The sequence below is a fragment of the Gorilla gorilla genome, chromosome 10 (assembly GCF_029281585.2).
Source record: "Gorilla gorilla gorilla isolate KB3781 chromosome 10, NHGRI_mGorGor1-v2.1_pri, whole genome shotgun sequence".
Lineage (NCBI taxonomy): Eukaryota > Metazoa > Chordata > Mammalia > Primates > Hominidae > Gorilla > Gorilla gorilla.
The window spans coordinates 61,199,860-61,225,874 of record NC_073234.2 but is presented as its reverse complement, the minus strand read 5'-3'; the positions used below and the strand labels follow the sequence as shown (position 1 = coordinate 61,225,874).

At 35.5% G+C, this 26,015-nt stretch overlaps 1 protein-coding gene and 1 pseudogene across 1 annotated transcript in view; both read right to left on the bottom strand.

Annotated features, from left to right (window-relative positions):
* SLC2A13 (solute carrier family 2 member 13) overlaps nt 1-26,015 on the bottom strand; it is a 347,978-nt gene that overhangs the window by 297,175 nt on the left and 24,788 nt on the right. The gene's annotated exons all lie outside the window — the stretch shown is intronic.
* LOC129526069 (large ribosomal subunit protein eL30-like) lies at nt 11,761-13,311 on the bottom strand (annotated as a pseudogene).

The window sequence follows — 26,015 nt, the reverse complement described above, 5'->3', positions numbered from 1 at the left end:
CCTTTCAACTCAGTGAAGTCTCCCATGGCTAAAATGACCACTTCTGTTAGATTTCTTGAGAATATTCTATCTGTCTATGTCCTTTTTCACTGGTAACATCCCAGTAGAGCCTGTATCACGTTTGTCTCTCCAAGCAGGACTATAAGCCTGTTAATGGAATGATCAGATTTCACATATCTTCTGTACTATAAGTTGCCTAAGTGTCAAGCCTAAGGGCGTAGACTAAGTTATTGATTAATAAAAAGTTATTGATTAGTACTATGGAATGCATACACAAAACTATATTCTTTTAAACTAGTGTTAACTGATTGGTTAATGATATTCATTAGGGAAAATTTGGAAACTACAGGTAAGAAGTAAAGTGAATAAAAATCGCCTCTAATCACTCATAGATAACCACTGTTTAAATCTGTTTATAACTGTCAGTATTTTTTTCTACAAATCTGTAGTTTTCACTCATACAGCATTTTCCTTCTCTTTAAAATATTCTTTTCCAAAAATGGTCTCAAACTTCCTACATAAGCTAGGCAGGTACCACAAATATAGGAGACCAACTGAGTGGAAGATATTAAGCTGCTTGCATAACAACTAAGGTACAACACACTCCACAGGCCAAAAAAAAAAAAAAAAAAAAAAAAAAAAAACACCAGCCAAACAAAACACATCTCTACAGAGCCACATACAACAAATCCTGGTTTGGCACCCTTATAGTACAAGATCATTTTAAATAACAGTATAATATTCCAATACTAAGATATAAGTTATGTAACCATTCCCTTCTTATTCCATACTAGATTCTTACATACACATTAGAATGGGAAGCCTGTAACTTTCAGATATTGGAAATAAGTTCTGCTTTTTGGAGAGAGTATTCATCAATTAAATTAAGTTTAAGAATAGTAGTGTTATAAAGAGAACAACACTGGATGAGAAAGGCCAGGGAAAAACACAGAGAAAGAAAGAATTTCTTGACAGGAAGTGATGGCAAAATAAGAAATTGATATTCAAGAAATTTCCTAAAATAGATTTAAGAGGTTATAAAAACATGGGAAAGATCACTGTATGAAGTGCTACATAAGCAGAAGCAGTATGCATTTCCACCTGAAAAGTGGAATGCACAAAGGTTAATCAGAAATCAATATGCTTTCCCCAAGGCAGTGAATTTAACAAGCAGCAGCATAAGTGGTGCTTTGTCATATTTAACTCTATGTGACATCTAGAGGCAAATGTTCTAAGAACAACAGTGTGGCCTAAATCAGAGCTAAAAGGACCGTGAATCACCTGAATACAGATGATAATTGCATAGGTGTCAATGAAATGCACAAGGAATATGTACAGAATATGACTAGCCCAAGACTAGAATTTAGCTGTAGAAATGCTCATACAATAAAGGGCTGAGGAGTAAAATAGAATAAACTATTGAAGGAAATACTAGAGTTGCAACATAATAAATGAACACAGTCTCCACCATTTTTTTAAGCTGTTCTTTTTATAAGATGATTTGACCTTGCCTAAAAAGCAGAACCCGGGAGGTGGGGCTTGCAGTGAGTCGAGATCGCGCCATGGCACTGCAGCCTGGGTGACAGAGCGAGACTTCGTGTCAAAAAACAAAACCAAACAAACAAACAAACAAAAAAAGCAGAAACGAAGAGCCATGAGGAGGGAATCAAATAAAAAGACAATAGACTAAAATTAAATAGGGAAATGAGTAGCATAAGGAAGGACTGTAAAAACACACGAATTTAATAGCAGAATACATAATAACAACAAAAGTAAACCCCATACTGGACACAGTAAAGAGTAGAAATGAAGCTGTGTGAAGTCTGAATCAGAAGTATAGAACATCAATTTAATATGCTCTCCATGAGCAGAAAGCAAAGGAAATTGCAATGATAAAAGATATTGTTGAAAAAGAAACCATTATAAGAAAAATAAATGAGCTCAGGTATGGGCGCTAAAGCTGGAAACATCCTATACAATTTTCTGATTTGCAAGGTTAACAAAAATTGATTTAAAAAAAATTTATGGATGGGGCAGGAAGAAAAAACAGCTTGTCCATAAAGTAATAAAAAGTAGGTAATATGAAATGACATAGAGCAACAACTACAGATATTTGAGGAAAAATTATTGTGACTCGAGTGTTTTATTTACTATTTTACTTAATTTGGACTACAGAAATCCAGGTAAATGGGTACACTGCTGAGCGTTTCCTTAACCATTTTTCCAGTGGTTCTATTTTCTTAGTTCTAAGTAACATATTTCTTGAGCTACATTGATAGAATTTCTTGACCTCTCTGATATCAACTTCAAAGCATTAACTGGTCTTTTTCTGTTCTAGCATGTGATAACAATGGCTAAGAATTTTACGCAGTTGGAACACTATGCCTGAATAATTTTTACACAAAAATTTCTACCTATTTTTTCAACATTCAAAGAGGCACAGTTTATAGAGCAACATAATGTCCACCTTAATTACCAAAGATCTCTGTTAATTATTTCCTGTGTCTGAAACTTAGACTGAATGGTCCTGGCCTTTGAATTTTTAAGTGGTAAAAATAATAAAAGCCACCCACCAACAGATATTATCTTCATCAACCACTTACAATATTATCTTTCCATCTAGGGCATACAAATGTCCCTATGCTGCTTACACTTGAAAATTTCTCGATAGATAGATAGATAGATAGATAGATAGATAGATAGATAGATAGATAGATTTACTACATATATTTTACTATAAATATATAGTAAAATCTTAACCAAGTAAACATGCAGAAGAAAAAGTCATGTTTTTAAGATCTACAAACAATGTCACATAACTTGTTTTCCCAGGGTCTTCGATGATAATCCATGGCAATCATAGTCCTCTAACTATAGTCAGTTTTCCAATGTTTGAGGAAAAACACAGCCAAATTAACCTTCACTTTCCCTTATTTTATAACTATAAAATAGGGAATTATTTTCTACATGCATACCTTTTGCACTTGACCTTCCAAGATACTTTTAAATTAGAAAATAGAAAAGTTTGTTACAGAGCAATGAGAAGAATTAGAAATTGCATTCCTAAAATGAAACAAAAAGTCTGTTTTTTGGAGCTCTAGTTCTGTATCACCTGGCTTTCATCATAAAGCTAGATCTCACTAAAAATAAAAGGGAATGGACTGAAAAAAAAGAGAGGGAACATCATTCGATTCTCTTTACCATGCAGCCAAAGTTATTTTAATGGACTTAATCAATTTCATATTTTGTTCTTCAGTAAACCAGCTATATACATGTAACTCCAAATTGCTTAGTTCTTTGAAATGGCAGGCACTAATTATGGTGAAACATTTTACAACATTTGAACAAACTTTTTCCTATAGGGCTGAAAAAGATTATATAGCTACCTAACACTTACGAAGGGTGATAAGCAAGATGCCGTAACTATGGCTCATAATATTCTGAGAAACAGACTCCACATTATATGACAAACACTTCATGAACGAGTCAGATGACTGTGAAAAGGGCAGTATCATCTCTCTTAGGCTGGCTTTAGAACAAGTTGATTAAAATAAACCCATGTATTACTCTCCATGGCTAATAAACATCTTTTCACTCTACTTGTAGATCTAGTGGCAGCTGTGACTCAGCCAACAGAGCCTAGCTCTTGTACAAATTAGCTGGCATGAATGCTGGCATTATCACTTATTTCTGCTGCAGTAACTCTGAGACACTGACACAGCCAGAATAGAGGTAGTGATTTTCTTTGACATATGATGAGGTAATATAACTTTTGGCACTGCTGCTACTCAATGATTTGATTGTAAAACACCTAGCTCCATTGTCTTATCCTTTTTTATTAGATGTTTACAAACTCTCCATCTACAAGTATGCTAATGGCACATTTCAATACATTTCATTTATACAGAGTCAATACCCTATGCCAGAGGAGACAGAGGAAGTAGACAGAAAACTGGATGACAGGTAGATAAGACAGACATATAGATAGATAAAATAGATACACATTGAGTATGGAAAACCTTAAACTATTTTTCCTCTGCTCTCATACCACAACAATCAACTTCTGACCAATCAGCTTCATACTGGTGTTCCCAAACTCCCCCTTTAGGTTTGATTTCTTTGCTAGAGCAGCTCACAGAACTCAGGGAAAGTTGTTTACTGGTTTGTTCTAAAGGATATGATGAAGGATATAGATGAAGAAATACATAGGACAATGTATGGGGAAGGAGCACGGAGCTTCCATGCCCTTCCTGAATGTGCCACCCTCCAGGAACCTCCATGTGTTCAGCTAGTTTCCTGGGCCTTTTATGGAGACTTCATTGAAAAGGCATGATTGAAGCATAGATAACCATGTCAAAATGTGATCGGACAAAAAGGGTATGACCTTACACTAACAGAATGAATGAGGAAACCCAGAAAGGCCTGTTAGATTCTTCTTGACCCTTCTGTGTGGCATTCCTTCCTCCAAGGGTATAGGGAGGATGCTCTCTGGACTGGGGGCCTTATAATCCACAATGGAAGATTAGAGTCCTGTCTTGGACAGTGAAAGGAGATCAAGAGAAGGCCAGGGAGAGAGAGATTCTGTTTCCTGATCCTACTTCTGGGGCCCAAAGGGCCCCAATATTATTTTAAAAAGACTGTAACAAAGGTCTATGGGAGTTGTAAGCCAGAAATTGTGGATGAAAATCTATATCAATGGATGGATGGATGGATGCATGGATGCATGGATGGATGGATGGATGGATGGATGGATGGATGGATGGATGCATCGATGGATAGACAGCTCATATCACAGACATATAGTATCACAGATATATAGACAGATGTGGAAGGATGATGAATGGATGACAGGTAAATAACATATGATAGGTACATGGCTAAAGATAATTTACATTCATTTTCAAAGGGCTGACTTTAACTTGATGAAAACTACTTAAATAAGTAGCAGTAAATGCAAAAACTTGAAAACCTTCTTTTGTTACATTTGTCATGGCAAGTTGTAAAGGATCCCCAAAATCCTAAGGTTTCCTTTCTTTAGGTATGTTCAACCTTAAGCTTGTGTGTTTATCTTCATACTTATGGAAAGGGATCAGAAATCAACGCAGAAAGGAAAATTCCCATGTACACTGGGTTGTTTTTTTGCTTTAGCTTTTGTTTTTGTTTTAAATACAAAAGTAGGAAACAAATAATCGCTTTACTCTGGGCATACTCAATATTCTCACTGCAGCTAGAATTTCTTTATTAAACCACAGCTGACTTTTCAACAGTAACAATGGAACACAGAAAACAGTAAAATAGTATCCTCATTGCACAATCAACTTATGTTTCTAGTCCAACAGAAAAAAGTATCTTTCAAGAACAAGGGCAAAATCCCTAAATAAGGAAATTCTGAAAGTGTATTTTAGATAAACAGTGATCCCAAATGGATAGTGCAAGAATAAAGATGCAGGAAGAAATCAAGAGCATAGAAAATGATAAAGATGTAGAAAATAAATTTTAAAGTCATTAACAGTATCTTGTGGTGCATAAATGCAAGCTCAAGAGAAGAGAATCAAAAGACATGACAACAATAGAACTAAAATTGGGAGAAGGTTAAAGAAAGTTAATGTGCTTTAAGTTGCATATATTATTCAGAATAAAGATAAAGATATTATGTAACTTCAGATTTTGTTATGTTAAATATGTATGAGTAAAATTTCAGTGGCAACTACTAAAAATACATGCAAATATAACTTCCAAACTACTTGAGAAAAAATTGTATGAAAAAATATATATACAACACAAGCAAGGCAATTCAAAAAGGCAAAAAGGAGAGAAGCAGCAGCATAAATAAGCTGGGAAAGAAAAGGCAACAGAAAATGGTAGATCTAATACGTATAAATGAATCAAATGTACCAAGTAAAAAGAAGGGCAATCAGTCTGGACTTAAAATATATACTTTAGTCTTGTACAGGAAACATAACTTAAAACGATAGGAACAAGACTAAAAGCAAAAGGATAAAAAACAAACAGAGAAAAGTCTAAACAAAAGAAAGTGAAGATAGCCATATTAATCCAGGCAACATAAACATTGAGGCAAAAAACATAACTAGAAATATAGAGGGTCATTCTGGGAAAGAAACACAATCAAAAATAATACAAAGTTTTAAAAATACAGTGTAACAACTATGTACACAGCATTTACATTCTATTAGGTACTACAAGTAATCTAGGGATGATTTAAGGTACACTGAAGCATAGGTGTTGGACATATGCCAATACTATACCATTTTATACAAGGGACTTGAACGTCCACAGAATTTGGTGTCCACACAAGTGGGGTCGTGAATCCAATACCCCATGAACATCAAAAGATGACTGTACTTTCCAAATTGACATACAGATTTAATACAGTTGACATCAAAACCCAAATGAGTTTGTGGGGGTTTTCAAATTTGACAATCCAAAAAAAAAAAAAAAAGGAAATTTAAAATTTGATCCTTGCTGGAAGGACAATGGGCCAAGATTAGTCACTACTCTTGAAAAATAAAGGAGGACTTCTTCCCCATATCGAGATTTATTATATGCTACTATAATAAACACAGTATATACAGAAAAAGAAAGGCCATTAGAACAGAATAGAAAACCCAGAATGAGACACACCCACACATCAGCCCTTGACATACAACAGAACAGCTACTGTGATCAGGGGGAAAAGATGGACCTTTTAATAAATGGTGGTGAGACAACTGGGTATCCATGTGTAAAAAAATAAAATTGAACCCCTACTTCTTATTACATACAAAAGTCAATTGTTAAAAATTGATGTGTTAAAAAATACATACTAAAAATAAGCTTATTAAGTTTTTAAGAGATCAGATAGGTGGTCTTGTGAGTCCACAGTTTTATAATGAGAAATCCTGCAATCTTCAATTTAATCTGCCCTAGCTGATGGTAGAGGATAGTCCCCTGAGCAGAAATCAAGATTATTATTCATGAAAAAAACTAAATTTCTTACTTTCTTATTTTTGTAGCTTCAGGGGGAAAAAAAAATCCCAAAACCTCAAAAGATCCATCACTTGTGAACATGGATACTGATGTAAAGAAGTACTAATTATTTGCTCATAATGCAAAACAGAAAAAAAAGCATATATATCTGAGGACTATCAGGAAAAAAATAGAAGACGTTTGTAACTTAAAACATCAACTCTCTAAGATATTTTAGGAGTACTTTCAGCAGAGAAATCAATGGCTAAACTAAGTTTTACTGCATTGTATAAGCCTCCATATTTCTAGAAGAAAATTATACTGAGTTTCCATGTTTAAAAGAAAAGTAATAAGCTCTTGGAAAAAAAATTAAAGGGTTTACTATAAACATCCAAATTAAAGTTGTAGGAGAAAATTTTCCTCAAATCTTCGAGGGTGACATTAACATTAATTATGCTCTAAATCTAGAGGAAAGTGTTCCTTTTGAAAGACTGATTTACTATCCTGCTTTATCTATCTTTATGAGAACTTGGTGATGGAAGAATAAGGAGCCATTATAGCTCATATTTTAAGTGACATTGACCAAAAAAGTTAATAGCAAGCTAGCCACTATAAATACCATTTTTCTGGTATCTATTTTACAAGTTGTTTTATATAGCTACCCCTTCATTAATGCTTCTATAAATACCATTTATCCAATATCTATTTTACAAGTTATTTTAAATAGATACTCCTTCATTAATGATTCTATTAATACCATTTTCCGGTACCTATTTTACAACTTATTTTATATAGATACGCCCTCATTAATGCCTCCAATCAACTTTTTGTTTTATCCCTAGAAATGGGACAAATCCATACATTTCAATAACTAAAAATCTCCCAGTGAAGTTTATTTGTCAGTTACTGATTATTCCACAACTTGTGACATTTCCGTTTTGAAGATAAAGGATAGACAGAAAAACCAGTTACAGGACTACTTTCTTTCACAAGGAGTAAAAGAAACTTTCACAAATAACCTGCCCCAATATTTACTTGAAATCCAAATTAGTTTTCCTTTGACAGACAGGGGAACAAGGAGATATTCCTGCCAACAATTCATCGAAGCATAATGCCTACATCTAAATTAGTAAAAAAAAAACACTGAAGAAAAAAAAAAGCAGCTGCTATGTCTCTATTCAGAATCACACAGCAGCTGTGAAAGCAGTTTCATTCTTCCACTTCCAAGTCAATGCATCAAAACCCTTGCCCAGAAGTGTGCCAGCAACTACCACACTAATTGCAAAATTGCCATAGCAATGAAATGACAATAGCCATGCACGTTCATTTGGATGACCAAGCCGGGGCTATTTATAACCGGAAGAATGACTCCAACAAGAAAGTCATAGAGGACGGACTAATTAAGGTGTGCAAATCCAAATATGTTAAAGACTTGACTTCATGTTTTATTCAGCTTACCCCAGAAAAATGTTGACTATAATCTCATTAACTATTTTTTACTTTTTAAAAAAACCAAACATCAGTTCTTACACAAAATATATCAAACTTCGAATTATTTTTCTCCAGTGATTTTTGTATGAGAATTCTTCAGTACCAATTATAAATATCATTTAAAATATAAAATATATGGCCAGGCATGGTGACTCATGCCTGTAATCCCAGCACTTTCAGAGGCCAAGATGAGAGGATCGCTTCAAGCCAGGAGTTTGAGATCAGCCTGGGCAACACAGTAAGAACCTGTCTGTATAAAACATTTTTTAAAATTAGCCAAGCACGGTGGGGCACACCTGTGATCCCAGCTACTCAGGCAGCTGTGTCAGGATGATCACTTGAGTCCACAAGTTCAAGGCTGCAGTAAGCTATAATCGCTCCACTGTACTCCAGCCTGGGTGACAAAGAGAGAGCGCCCTGTCTCTAAAATATATATATTATATTATGTGTATTGTGTATACATATATATTAATATGTATACTCACGCATACATACACACATACCCCTAATCCATTTGTCACAAGAAAGTGGTCTTAACTTTTTAACATATAAGTTTCAAAAATAAATAGTAAACATTATTTTGATATATTTCAATGTAAATAAAAATACCTAATATGGAGTCATTATTTATTGATAAAAGAAGGAAAGAATAAAAGTGACAATAATCTCTGAAATAGACTAACAGACTCCCACAGTGCAAGGAAATTCTTTTTAAAATCAAGGGAACTTCATTCCAAGTAAGTGTCCCACGGTGTTCTTCTGCCTTCCTAAAATTACCAAAATCGGAATCCTTCACAGGCAAGCTACATCTCATAGGAAAAGCTCAGTAGATTGACTTTCCACCATAACAAATAGAGCAAAATATTTCATCAAAATTGTTACTGTTTCCATCAAGGATGCTGTTCAAGGCTATTATAAAAGACTAAGTATTAGTGGTGAGAAGCAACAGCAAAAATCACAGTGAATCATTAGTTATAGTACTAGAAATCCTGCAAAAACCTGTAACTGATGGTTAATTAATTAAATCAAACCTTATCAAATAAAAATTCAATCTAAAAATTGATCATTTCAAAGAAAAATTATTTTTTCTTAAAACTGAATAATACTGATTAAAAGGAGCATTTAAAAACTAAATATTGATATCCTTAAGTGATGCAGCAAAACAATCCCAGTTTTTTATTTCTAATTCACTCAGCAAATACTGTATATACTGATACCAGAAAGTTATACTTATCTTGAAAAGCTTAAATTTTAGATACTAAAAAATGAGATAGAACAGCAATATTAAAGTGAGATCAGAAAGCAAAATGAAAGTAACTCCAGTCCACAGGAGGCTACCTGAACAGGAATATCGACATGAAAATAAATTGCTGAGAGTACACAATAATTATGGATTATTCTGGCTGTGTTAATAACTTACTCAAATCTCTCTGCTACCCTGTACAATCTGCCCTTTTATAAACTATTGTTGCCAGGCATGGTGGCTCACACCTATCTTATAATCCCAACACTTTGAAAAGCCAAGGCAGAAGGATTGCCTGAGCTCAGGAGTTCCAGACCAGCCTGGGCAACATAGTGAAACCTCATCTTTACAAGAAAAAAAAAAAAAAAAAAAAAAACAAGCTGGGCATGGTAGTGCATGCCTGTAGTCCTAGCTACTCAGGAGGCTGATGCAAGAGGATCACTTGAGCCCAGGAGGTCAAGGCTGCAGTGAGCTGTGATCATATCACTGCACTCCAGCCTAGGCAACAGAATGAGACTGTCTCAAACAAACAAACAAACAAAAATTATTAGCTGTCATCTAAGACTCTATAAATGTTCTATATGGCTTGGACACCTTATAACTTCTCTACCACAACCTGAAGTGACCCAAAGGGCCAATTATTTTCAGAGGATACAAATATTCTATTGTGATACTTTATTACAAAACATAACCACAATGGAGATAAGGTGAGTCAGGAGCTAAACAATAATTTCTTAAAAACCCACCACGAGGCAGGTTTTACATAAGTGTTTTATTTCAAAGTCTCACAAAAGCACGTTGAAATAGTTATTGTTAGCCCCATTTTACAACCAGCTATAACATCACAAGTGTGACAAAACATCCAAGGTCACACAGCCAGTAAATGGCAAGACTGTCTAATCCTAATATTCATGTTTATGTGGCTAAACAGTCCCTCTAAAAGTATTTATACTTGGCACACTTTTCATAAAGCTTTAGAAAACTTACACATTCAAAGCAACTTAAGAAAACACACACATATTAAACGGAGCATCCTAATCGAAGTAACTAAATGTAGAGGTTTGAGATTAATATTTATAAATTTAACTTTGAGTTCCTGGAACCTACCACTCTCTCCAGGCAAAGAGGTCAGCCAGAAAGCTTCAGGCCTGCATCTCATGATGTATAATGCAATGAGTGAAAGAACAAACTGTACTGAGTATAACATTCAGTAAATGGCCCCAAAGCTAGCTATAAAACAAACCCACACATATTCTTGCTAGTTCTACTTATCTAAAATATCACTATCCTAAAGGAAAATTGAGTAGTACATCAATGTCTGGCCAGAGAAATAACATGCACTTTTAAAGAAAGCGATAAAGCATTAAAGACTATCAGCTCCTTCAGACTCTGCCTAATAAATATTCACTAGGAAAAGATGTCCCACTATGTTCTAGAGGTAGAATTAAGGTATAAATAAGCAATAATAATCCATCACTTATTCCGAAAATGTTTCACACATAACCAGAATAAAATGCCATGCCTACACATAAAATGTAAAATACAAGGAACCAAGTGATGTAGCTGGAGACAAAAAAGTACAATTAATAAAAACACATAATTATGATGATGCATAATGTGGTAAGTGTACTCCTATGGATAAGAAAGACTCATGAGTTCATTCATAAGAGGTGGAAGATTGCTTTGGGTTTGTCAGGCAGTTTCATGAACTAAGCTTGCAAGTTAAAATGAAGTAAGTCAATGAAACGAAAATTAAGTCTTCATGAAAAGATAACAGAGCCACATAACTATCAAAAGCTAAATCTCAAAGTTGACAAAAAGCTTTTTTTCTCAAATTATGAGATTTAAAAATCTTAAAGACTTAGTTTTACAATTCTTAGGGAAACTAATTTAAATAAATTCAAAGTAAATCATATATGTTATGTGGCATATAGACAGAACATGTTTGAATTTCAATAACGAACAATATTCGAGTTGCAGGTCTGCCACTTACACTTCATATGTAACCATGGGAAAACGACTTACCTGGTTCCTGGTGTACAAAACTGCAAATCGAGGGTGATACCAAGAGGCTTTAGGATTCAGTTAGCTAATGTATAGGATGTATGAGGAAAGCATAAGTGCTAGTTTACTATATAAATTCTTATTTATTTATTTATTTTTAAGCAATAGGGTCCTTCGCTGTGCTCAGGCTGGAGTACAGTGGTGCAATCACAGGTCACTGCAGCCTTGAACCCCTGGGCTCAAGTGATCCTCCCACCTCAGCCTCCTGAGTAGATAGGACTACAGTCACGCGCCACCACGCCTGGCTAATTTTTTAATTTTTTATTTTGGTAGAGATGGGGTCTCATTTTGTTGCTGTTGCCGTTGTTGATAATATATTTTGTATCTAAGAACCATGTTTATTTGAAAGAACTTTACTCTTTAGTAATAAAATGAGTATATTATTTAAACATAGTAAACATGGTTAATACTGTTTCCAAATCCTTTTAAACCATTTTATTTATACGGACATGCTAATTCTATGCAATTAGTGTTAATTTCTAATATCATTCTGCTGTCTCCCTAAACATATAGCTTTCTACTCATTTTTGTCTTCATCATTCTACTAATACTAATTAGTATTACTTCTACACATCTATTCTGGACTGCAGAAATTACTTATTACACATCTATTCAGGACTGCAGAAATATTAAAGCACATACAACTGCACGTTTCTTCTCTCTCCCCAAACTTTATATTAGTCAAAGAATATTCAGCATAAAATCCAATTTTTCTATTTACTTTTTCTCTTCTTTCTTCTTCACTGTTTAATCCCATAGACAAATTGCTTCCGGTGAAAATTGCTTATTCTTTTTTTCTTGTTGAAGAAAGGGTCTCACTCTGTCACCGAGGCTGGTGCACACTGATGCAATCTTGACTCACTGCAGCCTCAACTTCCTAGACTCAAGACATACTCCTGCCTCAGCCTCCTGAGTAGCTTGGGCAACGGGCAACCACTACCATGCCCAGCTATTTATTTTTCGTTTTATTTTTATAGAGACAGGGTCTCACTATGTTGCCCAGGGTGGTCTCCAACTACTGGCCTCAAGTGATCCTCCCACCTCAGCATCCCAAAGTGCTGGGATTAGGGATTACAAGGATAAACCTCTGGCAAGTTTTACTAAAGAAAAATTATTTTGCTTGGTTTACTTTTCACCAGTATCTTCTGGCATGCTTCTAAAGATATCAGAATAACCTGGATCAATGATAGCCAGTGTGCACAGTCTGTAGTATTTTCCATATGCTGTGCCCAGTCCAGTATTATTACCACTGTAGTGATGAACACCAGTTTGGGCCAACATGGTGTAGTACTCTATTGGGGATTTCCTCAAAGCTGGGGACTTGTTAGTGAGGATGACCAATTTTGCTTTTTCTTATCTAATCATCTTCAGAATCTGCTTGTACCCCAGCACATACTTTCCACTTTTCATAACAACTTGGAGCCTAGCATTGATCAACTCCAGTGACTTTTCCCTCATTTTTGCCACCATCATATTCCTGGCTTAGGTGCCAGATGGCCCCCAACCAAGAACAGCCGCCAAGATGGCCAGGGAATGAGAAAAGCAAATTGTTCATTCTTATCATGGTGAACAAATATTTTGTTTCACAGAAAACTTAACCCTCAGAATTATAAATTTCCCATAAATTTAAAAATAACATACTCTACAAAAAAAAAAAAAAATGGTATCATAGACACAGCTGATAAATATCAAACTAATTAACTTAATATGAGTTCTCGTTTTTTTTTCTCATCCACTCACTGATGAGGTAAAAACAGCAGGAATATGGCCCAAAAACAAGTCACAAAGAAAGAGCTAGACAGCGCCTGAACAATCAAGAGCTGACCACAGTGTCTTCTTGTAAGAAATGTGGCCACTGGTGAACAGCCATGTCTAGGAATGTCTAGACATAAAATGGGCAGAGGAAGACAGTCTTGCATACATTTATGCATCTCATTTGTGCTTAGCTAATGGATAATTATATACTTCATACTATAGTTATAAAAATAATGTATAAGGAGAATCTAGTATAATTTTGGAAAGATTAGGTATTTAGTGTCTGTTGAAATGAAGGAGTGAGGAAAGAAAAAGAGAAATAAAAAGGAGATAAAAATACAATGTATCTAAAATCTCAAAGTCTTTCTGGTATTCACTCTTTCTGGTATTCATTCCCAGAAATAATACATTCAAAAAACATGTATAGCTTAATGAATGCAATTATACATTATACTTATTCATTAAATGTTTCCAAACAATCCTTTTAGTGGTATTTAGTAACAAATTTATCTCTCTTTTGCATCCATTCAATAAAAAAAAATTGGGTGAAAACTATGTGCATCTTAAATATGTCAAGAAATATAAAAGAAATTAAGTCAGAGAAAAAAGAAAAGTCTCCTGAACTATGGTCTCCAGTATAATAGCTGACATTTCTGTAATAGTACCTTTTATTATAATTCATTAGCAACTGCTAAATTACCAGCATCTACAGATGCTATCTTGCTACCATGGAAATGCAGAATATATGAATTAATTAGGACCATGGTTGAAAAAAAAAAAAGGACAGAAGGGTGCCTAGTTTCTACAGGAAGCGGTTTCCTTCAATAGCTTTTATTATTATTATTATTCATCTAACAAATATCTCATGTTTTAAAATCTAATTATTAGGCATGTAACCTTTTTTATCAGACAAGGCATCAGTCCCACATTACTTACTTGCTATGACTTCTTAAATTCTGGATTTAATCAACAGTTTTCATGTCAATACTGTGCACCCCTAACTTTTTGCTGCTCATTATTTCTTATATACAATCAGTTTAAGAGAGCTATTTGTCATTGTTACAAAAACACTACTATCACCATGGTTCCTTTCCTTAAGAGGTAGTTTATAAACAAATTCCTGAATGGAGGTTTCCAAACACCAAAGTTATCATAAGTGAATGCAATAAGTATATTCCCTCAGAAAGGCATAAATGGAATATGATATAACCTAATTTGTCATTTATTATTAGTTTGACAAAGAGTATTATTAGAAGGCCAATTAGTCTGTATAAAATCTATTGCAGGAAAAAAAAAAACTCAGAGACTTGTTAAAGTGTTTCTGGCAGAGACAGGGTAAAGAGTGCCCTGACAAACCAGTGAAAAGTTCTGCTTGATTTGGTAGATTTCTCTATACACTGGAAAGAAACCAAAAGAACATGAACATTTATCAGTCACCAACTACACTGTACTAGGAATGCAAATAACTGCTTTGTTCTGATTACAAGTTCACCAAACAACTTTCCATAAAGGTGTCAGATCCTTCTTCTGTAAGAAGAGACAGAACAAAAAACCCCAAAACACTGACCAGCTAAACAGGGCACTTCACTTCGCTTGGTACTTCTCCTTATTTTACAAAAAGCATTCTGGTCCTTTCTCAAGTCTATTTTAGGTTGGGTTAATGGAAATAATCAGCTCTATCCCCAATCAAGTCAATAAGAACTGAAAAGGAAAAAATCAACTTTACAGAACAGAAAAATGGAAGGCCAGAACCTGGATTTGGGTGATGCCAAAGTAATGCCATCCAACAAGATCCTTTTTGAACAGCCATTTTACATATTCCCTTAAATATCAATCTTCTCAATCTCTATTCAAAATGCTTTTTCTTCTGTTGTGACCATCCTAGTTACTTCCCTTCACCTCTGGACATCCTTTAAAAATTTTTTATTGCAGCATTTTCTTATTCCTAACCACATAAAATAATAAAATCTGTTTGGCGTTTTTGTCAAAGCACTTCCAAGTCATTATCTCATTTGATGCTTAGGGCCACCTTCGGAATATAAGCAGGACAACTATCAGCCCATATTTATATAAAGGAACAGAAGACCCAACCGGTTATATGCAGGGACTTCAAGGTGGGGATTAGGGCAGTGGTTCTCAGATATGGCCCTCTGAACCCTCTTACCTAGGGACAACTGTCACCTACTGGACACATTTGCTAGTCACAACCAGCAGAAGTTTTGCTAAACCAGCAGAAGTTTTGCTACTGGCACTTAGTGAATACAGGCCAGAAATGCTGCTAAGCATCTTACAAAGTCCATTTTTGGGCTCTCTGTCTCACTGATCTACGCGTGTCTATTCTTTCACCACACTGTCTTGATTACTGTCACTTTTTAGTCATTCTTCTTATTTTACTATTTTTTAAAGAGGGTACTGCTCTGTTACCCAGGCTGGTCTCGAAATTCTATTGATATGATGTGATTATTTAGTCTGTTGATGTGATAATATCAATTTTAAAAAGCTGAATCAGTCTTGCATACTTGGGACAAATCCCACTTCATAATGGTATATGTCTTTAGTGTTGAATTCAATTTTATAATATTTTATTGATGATTTCTACATCTATGTACCTGAGAGATACTGGTCTATAGTTTTCTTGTATTTTCTGGCTTTGATATTAATACTGGCTTCATAAAATGAGTTAGAAAGCATTCCCTCTGCCTCCACCTTCTAAAGGAAATTCTAAACAATTGGTACAGTTTCTCTCTTAAATCTTTGGTAGAATTCACTTGTAAACCCATCTGAACCTGGTGCTTTCAGTTTTGGAAGGTTATGATATATTGTATCTTTCAGGGAATTGGTTCATTTCATCCAGGTTATCAAACTTGTAGGGATAGAGTTATTCATAGTATTCCTTTGTCATTTTTAATGTCCATGGAATCTGTAGTGCTGTCACCTCTTTCATATCTGATATTCGTAATTTATGTGGTCTCTTTTTTTTCTTAGCCTGACTAAAGCTCTGCTTACTTTACCTTTTCAAATAACCAGTTTTTTGTTTTGTAGATTTCCTCTATCAATTTCCTGTTTCCAATTTCATTTCCACTCCAATATTTACTATTTCTTATCTTCTGCCTACCTTGGATTTAATTCCCTCTTTTCTTGTCTCCTAAGGTCAAAGCCTAGAAGACTGACTCTAGCACTTTCTCCTTCTGTTACTAAATACATCAAATACTATAAATTTAAAAGCACTGCTTTCAGTGAATCCCACAAATTTTCATTTTTCACTTTCATTTAGCTCTAAATTTTTTGCTATTTCTATTGAGATTTTTTGACTCATGTTATTTAGAAGTGTGTTGTTTAACCTGCAAGCATTTTGGAATTATCCAGCTATCCTTCTGCTGTTGATTTTGTTTAATTCCATTGTAGCCTAAGGACAGTTATTATATGATTGTACTCTTTTTAAATTGTTAAGGTTTCACGATTCAGAATGTGTTCTATGTTCTATGTTCTATCTGAGCTAGGGAAGAATGTGTATTCTGTTGTTGGATGAAGTAGTCTACAGATGTCAGTTATATCCAGTTGAGTAATGGTGTTGTTGAGTTCAACAATGTCTTTACTGATTTTCTGCCTGCTAAATCTGGCCATTTCTGATAGAAGGGTAATGAAGTCTCCAACTATAATAGTGATTCATCTATTTTTTCCTCACAGTTCTACCAGTATTTGCATTGAGAATTTGGTCACTCTGTTATTAAGCACATAAGGTAAATTGGAGAACTAACACTTTTACCATTATAGAACACTCGTCTCTTTATCCCTGATAACTTTACTTGCTCTGAAATCTGCTGTTTGAAATTAATATAGCTAATCCTATTTTCTTTTGATTAATGTTAGCATGGCATATCTTTCCCATGCTTTTAATCCATGTGTATTTATATTTAAAGAGTTTCATATAGACAGCAATAAAGTTGGGTCTTGTTTTTTTAGGCACTCCTGCAATCTGCCTTTTAATTGGTACATTTAGACCACTGACCTTCGAAGCGATTACTGATAATTAGATCAAAGTCTACCATATTTATTGTTTTCATTTATTTGTTCTTATTTTTGTCATTCACCCTTTTTCTGCCTTGTGTGGATTTAGTTGAGCATTTTACATGATTTTATCTTCACTCCTTTCTCACCACATTGGTTATACTGCTTTCATTACTTTTTCTTTGTGCTGGCCCTAGAGTTTGCAATATACATTTACAACTAATTCAGGTCCACCTTCAAGTGCCACTAGATCATTTCATGAGTAGTATGAATACCTTATAATAGCAAAATAATGCTAATTCCTTCCTTCCATCCCTTGTATAATTTCTGTCATGCATTTCACATATAAATAAGCATAAACATATACACACACACATGCACATACAAGCACATGTACACACCAGAAAGAATCTCTGAGCTTGAGGATATATGTATGTAACAGAAACCTCCAAAACTGAAAAGCAAGGAGAAAAAATACTGGGGGGAAATGAACCATAAACAAACCATGTATATATGTGCTTAAGTATAGACAAGTATATATATAGACAAGCACACATAATCAAAGGCATTATTGCTACTATTTTCAATAAACTGTTGTCTCAGATCAATGATTAATTAAAAAATGAAAGTTTTATTTTACCTTATTTCTCTCCAATGTTTTCTTATGTAGATCTGAGTTTCTGACATATCATTTTTTACATTTCTTGCATGGCAAGTCTACTGGCAACAAATTTCCTTTGTTTAAGCAATTTTCTATTTATCCTTGTCTTTTGAAGGAAAAATTTAACAGGATACAAAATCCTAGATTGCTACAGCTTCATTCTCTCAACACTTTAAATATTTCACTCCACTCTCTTCTTGCTAGCACTGTTCCTGAGAAAAAGGTATTCTTATCTTTGCTATTATATAGATAATATATAATATTATTTATTATGATCTGGCTTATTTCAGGATTTTTACCTTTGATTTTTCTGTAGTTTAAAAATGACATGCCTTCACATAGCTATTCTGCCATTTATTCTGCTTTGTCAACTAGGAAATTGTAGGATCTGTGGTTTGGCTGGGAAATGCTCAGTCATTATTGCTTCAAATATTTCTTCTTTTCCTTTCTCTCTTCCTGATATTTCTTTTATATGTATGTTACACCTTTTGTAGTTGCCCCCATGGTTCTGATATTCTGTTATGGTTTGTTTACTCCAGTATTTTTTCACTTTGCTTTTCAGTTTTGGAGGATTCTTTTAAAAACATCCTCAAGCTTGGACATTCTTTCTTCAGCCATGTCCAGTCTATTAAAGCCCATCAAAGACATTTTTTTTTTTTTTGAGTCGGAGTCTTGCTCTGTCACCCAGGCTAGATAGAGGACAGGGGTGTGATCACAGCTCACAGCAGACTCCAAATCCTGAGCTCAAGGGATCCTCCCACCTCAGCCTCCCAAGTAGATGGAACTACAGGCATGCACCACCTATGTCCAGTTATTTTTAAAACTTTTTGTAGAGATGCAGTCTTAGTATGTTGCCCAGGATGGTCTCAAACTCCTAGTCTCAAGTGATTCTCCTGCCTCAGCCTCCCATAGCATTGGGATTACAGGGATGAACTGCTGCACCCAGCCCCATATTCTTCATTTCTGGCATAGTGTTTTTGATCTCTAGCATTTCTTTTACAGATTCTTAGAATTATCATCTCTCTGCTTACATTACCCATCTGTCCTTGCAAGCTATTTTATCCATTAGAGCCCTTAGCTTATTATTCATAGTTGTTTTCAGTTCCCAATCTGATGATTCCAGAACCCCTGACATATCTGAGTTTGATTCTGATGTTTGCTCTGTCTCTTCCTTCAGCCCATTTTTCCCCCTTTTACTGTATCTTCTCATTTTTTTCTTGATAGCCAGACATGACACACTGGTTAACGGATATAAATACATTGTCAGTAATAAAGTGGTAAGGTGTAGGAGGAGGGGAATCACTCTACAGTGTTATGATTAGGTCTCAAGCTTTAGTGAGGCTGTGCCTCTGGACTGTGAACTTCACAAGTGCTTCTCAGTTCTCTTCTCTCTTAGTTGGAACAGAATGGCTAGAGGGTACAGGAGTTTAATATTCCCCTTTTCTCAAATAAAAGGCTAGAGAGAACTAGAATTGGGTGTTTTGCTTACCCCAGGCCACTTACACTGTGTTTTAACTAATTTTTTCTGAAGCAGACCTCATTTAAAAACAAAACAAAACAGAGTACTCTGGCATACTTCAAAATGGCTCCTTTTCCCTTCCTTGTGCCAGAAGCAAAGGAAATTTTTCTCAAATATTCACTGTGAAAACCTGGTAGAGCAGCAAGAGGTGAAATTCATAAGAGTGGAAGACCCCTCCACCCACTTCTGCTGACTAGGTCCTCCTGGAGTTTTTAAAATCTAAGATTTGTCCACAGTGAATCTCTAGCAATTTGTCAACTATAATGCAGGTTTTCCTATACAAGCAATGTTTCCCATGGGAGACTTTGTTAATTGGTTATCACTGAAGTAAATTATGGTTAGCTGTATCCACCTGCCTCTCCAGTTTTGGGGGTAGTGGTTTGTCCTATGGCCTCACTTCTCTTTAGGTCCAGGAAGAACTGCTGATTTTTCAATTTGTCCCATTTTTTACCTGTTAGAGCAGACTGGTGACTACAAGCTCCTGACATGCCCAACAATTTCATTATCAGCAATTTGATTATAATATTATCTGGGCATGGCTTTCTTTGAAATAATACCATTTGAAGTTTGCTGAGTTTCTTGAATCTGTAAGTTTATGTCTTTCACCAAGTTTGGAGAGTTTTCAGGCCTTGTATCTTTAAATATTTTTTCTTCTGATATTTGTTTTTCCTCTTCTGGCATTATGCTGACACAAATGTTAGAAATCCAAATATTGTCCTACAACTCCTTAAGAGTTGGTTCATTTTTTTTCCATTTTCCCTCTTATTTTAGGTAATTTCTATTGTTTGAATTATTTATATTTATCTGTCTTAAGTTCACTCACTTTTTTCATCTCTCTCTGCCATTAAATCAATCCATTTTCCATTTGAGTCCTTTATTAAAGTACGTGTTTTTCTGTTGAGAACTTCTATCTTTCCATTCATTGCAAGTGTTTTCACCTTTATCTCTTGGATCACAGTTACCAAAGCCAATTTAAAGTTTTTGTGTGATAAATCCACCATCTGGGTCATCTTGTAGTAAGCACCTGTTATCTTTTCCCTTAGCAACTTGTCAGATTTCCCTGATTCTCTATGTTAAGTGCCTTTGCATTATATTCTGAACATGTTGGATATTATGTTTTCATTGGGTCCTGTTAAAAATGTTTTCTTAAAAGTGCAGGTTTGTTACATGGGTAAACTGCACGTCACTGGAGTTTGGTGTACAAATTATTTCATCTCCCAGGTAGAGAGCATAGTATCTGATAGGTAGTTTTTTGATCCTCACCCTCCTCCCAACCTCCACCCTCAAATAAGCCCAGTGTCTACTGTTCCTCTTTACATCCATGAGTACTCAGTGTTTAGCTATTATTTATAAGTGAGAACATGAAGTGTCTGATTTTCTGTTCTTGCATTAATTCACATTGGATAATGTTACTAGCAGCATCCATGCTGCTGGAAAGGACATGATCTGATTTTTTTTATAGCTGTGTAGTATTCCATGGTGTATATGTACTACATTTTCTTTATCCAGTCCACCATTGATGAACATCTAGGTTGATTCCATGTCTTTGCTATGTGAACAGTGCTGTGATGAACATATGTTTGCATGTGTCTTTATGATAGAAGGAATTACATTTATTTGGGTATATACCCAGTAAGGGGACTGCTGGATCGAATGGTAGTTCTGTTTTACATTGAGAAATCACCACAATGCTTTCTACGGTGGTTGAACTAATTTACGTTACCACCACCAGCACTGTATGTGTTTCCTTTTCTCCACAGCCTCTCCAGCATGTTTTTCGTATGCTTTTTTTGACTTTTCAATAACTGCCATTCTGACTGGTATGAGATGCTATCTCATCATGGTTTTGATCTGCATTTCTTTGATGATTAATGATGTTGAGCATTTTTTCATATTCTTGTTGGCTGTGTGTGTATTCTTTTGAAAAGTGTTCATGTCCTTTGCCCATTTTTTACTGGGGCTGTTTGATTTTTGCTTGTTGATTTAAGTTCCTTACAGAATCTGGATATTAGACCTTTGTTGGATGCATAGTTTGCAAATACTTTCTCCCATTTTGAAGGTTGTCTGTTTACTCACACTAGCTTCTTTTGCTATGTAGAAGCTCTTTAGTTTAACTAGATCCTATTTCTCAATTTTTATTTTTGTTGCAATTGCTTTTGGAGTCTTCATCATGGAATCTTTGCCATGGCCTATATCTAGAATGGTATTTCCTAGGCTTCCTTCTAGGCTTTTTACAGTTTTAGGTTTTATGTTTAAGTCTTTGTTCCATCTTGAGTTGATTTTTGTATATGAAGAAAGGAAAGGGTCCAGCTGCAAACTTTTGTATATGGCTAACCAGCTCTTCAAACACCATTTATTAAATAGGGAATCCTTTCCCCATTGCTTGTTATTGTCGACTTTGTCAAAGATCAGATGGTTGTCACTGTGCAGCTTTATTTCTGGGTTCTCTAACCTGTTCCACTCCTCTATATGTCTGTCTTTGTACCAGTATCATGCTGTTTTGGTTACTGTAGCCATGTAATATAGTTTGAAGTTGGTAGGGTGATGCCTCTGGCTTTTGTTCTTTTAGCTTAGGATGGTTTTGGCTATGCATTCTCTTTTTTGGTTGCATATGAATTTTAGAATAGTTTTTTCTAATTCTGTGAAAATGATATAGGTAGTTGGGTAGAAATAGCATTGAATCTGTAAACTGAATTGGACAGTATGGCCATTTAAACAATATTAATATTTCCTATCCATGAACATGGAATGTTTTTCCATTTGCTTGTGTTCTCTTCAACTTCCTTTAGCAGTGTGTGGTAATTCTCATTGCACAGATATTTCACTTCCCTGTATAGCTGTATTCCTAGATATTTTATTATTTTTGTGGCTTTTGTGAATGGGACTGCATTCTTGATTTGGCTCTCGGCTTCAACGTTATTGATGTATAGAAATGCTACTGATACTTGTACATTGATTCTGTATCCTAAAACTTTGCTGAAGTTATTTATCAATTCTAGAAGCCTCTGGAGAGAGAGTATGGGGTTTTCTAGATATAGAATTATATCATCTGTAGGTAGATATGGTTTGACTTCCTCACTTCCTATTTGGATGACTTTTACTTCTTTCTCTTGCATGATTGCTCTGGCTAGGACATCCAGTACTATGCTGAATAGGAGTGGTGAGATTGGGCATCCTTGTCTTGTTCTGGTTCTCAAGGAAAATGATTCCAGGTTTTGCCCATTCGTTATAATGTTGGCTGTGGGTCTGTCATAAATGGCTCTTATTATTTTGAGGTTTGTTCCTTCAATGCCTACTTTGTTGAGGGTTTTTTACATGAAGGAATGTTGAATTTCATTGAAAGCCTTTTCTGTGTCTATTGAGATCATCATGTGGTTTTCAGTTTTGTTTATGTGATAAATCACATAGATTTCCATATGTTGAATCAACCTTGCATCCCAGGAATAAGGCCTATTTGATTGTGGTGGATTAGCTTTTCGATGTGCTGCTGGATTCAATTTGCTAGTGTTTTGTTAAGGATTTTTGTGTATGTGTTCATCAGGGATATTAGCCTGAAGTTTTCATCTTTTATTGTGTCTGCCATGTTTTGGTATTAGAATGATCTGGCCTCATAATGAGTCAGAGAGGAGTCCCTCTTACTCAATATTTTCTAGAAGTTCCAATAGGATTGATACCAGCTTTTCTTTATACATCTGATAAAATTCAGCTGTAAATCCCTCTGGTCCAGGGCTTTTACTGGTTGGTAGGTTTTTTATTACTGATTCAATTTCAGAACTCATTATTGATCTGTTCAAGTATTCCATTTCTTCCTAGTTCAATCTTGAGAGGTTTTACATTTCCAGGAATTTATCTATTTTCTCTAGGTTTTCTAGTTGGTGTGCATAGAGGTATTCGTAATAGTTTCTGAGGGTTCTGTTTTCTGCATTTCTGTGGGGTTGGTGGTAATGTCATCTTTGTCATCTCTGACTGTGTTTATTAGGATCTTTTTTCTTTATTGGTCTAGCTAATAGTCTCTCAATCTTATGCATTCTTTCAAAGAACCAACTTTTGGTTTCATCAATCTTTTATATGAATTTTCACCTGTCATTTTTGTTCAGTTCAGCTCAGATTTTTGTTATTCATTTTCTTTTGCTAGCTTTAGGGTTGGCTCCCTCTTGTATTTCTAGTTCCTCTAGGTGTGATGCTGGGTTGTTAATCTGAGTTCTAACTTGATGTAAGCATTTAGCACTATAAACTTTCCTCTTACCACTGCTTTAGCTGCATCCCAAAGATTCAGGTGAGTTGTATCTGTTTCCATTAATTTCAAATAACTTATTGATTTGTATCTTAATTTCACTCTACACAAAAGTCATTCAGGGACAGGTTAATTTCCAAGTAATTGTACAGTCTGGGGGATCTTCTTGGTATTGATTTCTATTTTTATTGCACTGAGGTCTGAAAGACTGGTTGGTAGGGTTTTGTGTTTGTTTTTGTTGAGAATCGCTTTATGGCCAAATGTGTGGTCAATGTTAGAGTATGTGCCATGTGCAGGTGAGAAGAATGTACATTCTGTTGTTGTTGGGTGGCATATTGTACAGATGTCTGTTAGATCCATGTGGTTAAGTGTCAACTTTAGGTCCCTAGTATCTGTTTCTTTCCTGCCTCCATGATCTAACACCGTCAGTGACATGTTGAAGTCTCCCATTATTATTGTGTGGTTATCTAAGTCTCTTCATAGGTCTCTTACAAACTTGTTTTATTGATCTAAGCACACCAGTGTTGGGTGCAAATATATTTAAGATAGTTAAGACTGTTTATTTAGTTGAACCATTTATCATTATGTAATGTCCTTCTTTGTCCTTTTTATTTTTTTGAGATGGAGTCTCACTCTGTGCCACCCAGCTGGAGTGCAGTGGCACAATCTCAGCTCACTACAACCTCCATCTCCCAGGTTCAAGTGATTACCATGCCTCAGCCTCCCAAGTTGCTGGGAATACAGCTGTACACCACCACACCTGGCTAATTTTTTGCATTCTTAGTAGAGACAGGGTTTCACCATGTTGGCCAGGCTGGTCTTGAACTTCTGACCTCAGGTGATCTGCCCACCTTAGCCTCCCAAAGTGCTGGGATTACCGGTGTGAGCCACCACACCTGGGTTCTTTGTCCTTTTTGACCATTGATGGCTTAAAGTCTATTTTTTCTAAATAAGAATAGCAACTGTTGCTCTGTTTGCTTGATAGATCTTTCTCCATCCCTTTACTTTGAGCCTATGAGTGGGTTTGCATTTAAGATGGTCTCCTGAAGGTAGCATACAGTTGGGTCTTCTTCTTTATGCAACTTGTCACTCTGTGCCTTCAAAGTGGGCATTTATCCTGTTCATGTTCAAGGTTTTGTTTTGTTTTTGAGAGGGGGCCTTGCTCTGTCACCCAGACTGGAGTGCAGTGGTGCCATCTCAGCTCACTGCAACCTCTGCCTCCCAGGTTCAAGCAATTCTCCTGCCTTAGCCTCCTGAGTAGCTGGGATTACAGGCATGTGCCAATATGCCTGGCTATTTTTTTGTATTTTTGGTAGAGACGGGGTTTCATCATGCTGGCCCAGCTGGTCTCGAACTCCTGACCTCAGGTGATCCACCCGCCTCAGTCTCCCAAAGTGCTGGGATTACAGGCATGAGCCACAACACCTGGCCTTGTTTAAAATGTTCAAGGTTAATATTGATGTTAAGATTTGATCCTGTCAACATGTTGTTAGTAGGTTGTTATGCAGACTTGATTATATAATTGCTTTATAGTGTCAGTGGGCTAGGTACTTAAGTGTGTTTTTATAGTGGCAGATAATAGTCTTTCATTTCCATTTTTAGCACTTGCTTAAGCATGTCTTGTAAGGCAAGTGTGGTGGTAATGAATTCCCTTAGTGTTTGCTTGTCTGAAGAAAATTTTATTTCTCCTTTGTTTATGAAGTTTAGTTTGGCCAGAAATGGAATTCTTGGTTGAAATTTCTTTTCTTTAAGGCTGCTGAATATAAGCTCCCCAATCTCTTCTGCCTTGTAAGATTTCTGCTGAAAGGTCTGCTGTTAGCCTAATGAGATTCTCTTTGTATATGACCTGCCCCTACTCTTTGATCTGCCTTTAATATTTTTTCTTTCACATTGACTTTGGAGAATCTGATGACTATCTATCTTCAAGATGGACATCTTGTAGTATATTGCTGAGGTTCTGTGAATTTACCAAATTTGCATGTTGACCTTTCTAGTGAGGTTGGGGAAATTTTCCTGGACAATATCCACAAAAATGTTTTCCAAGTTGCTTGCTATCTCTCCCTGTCTTTCTCGA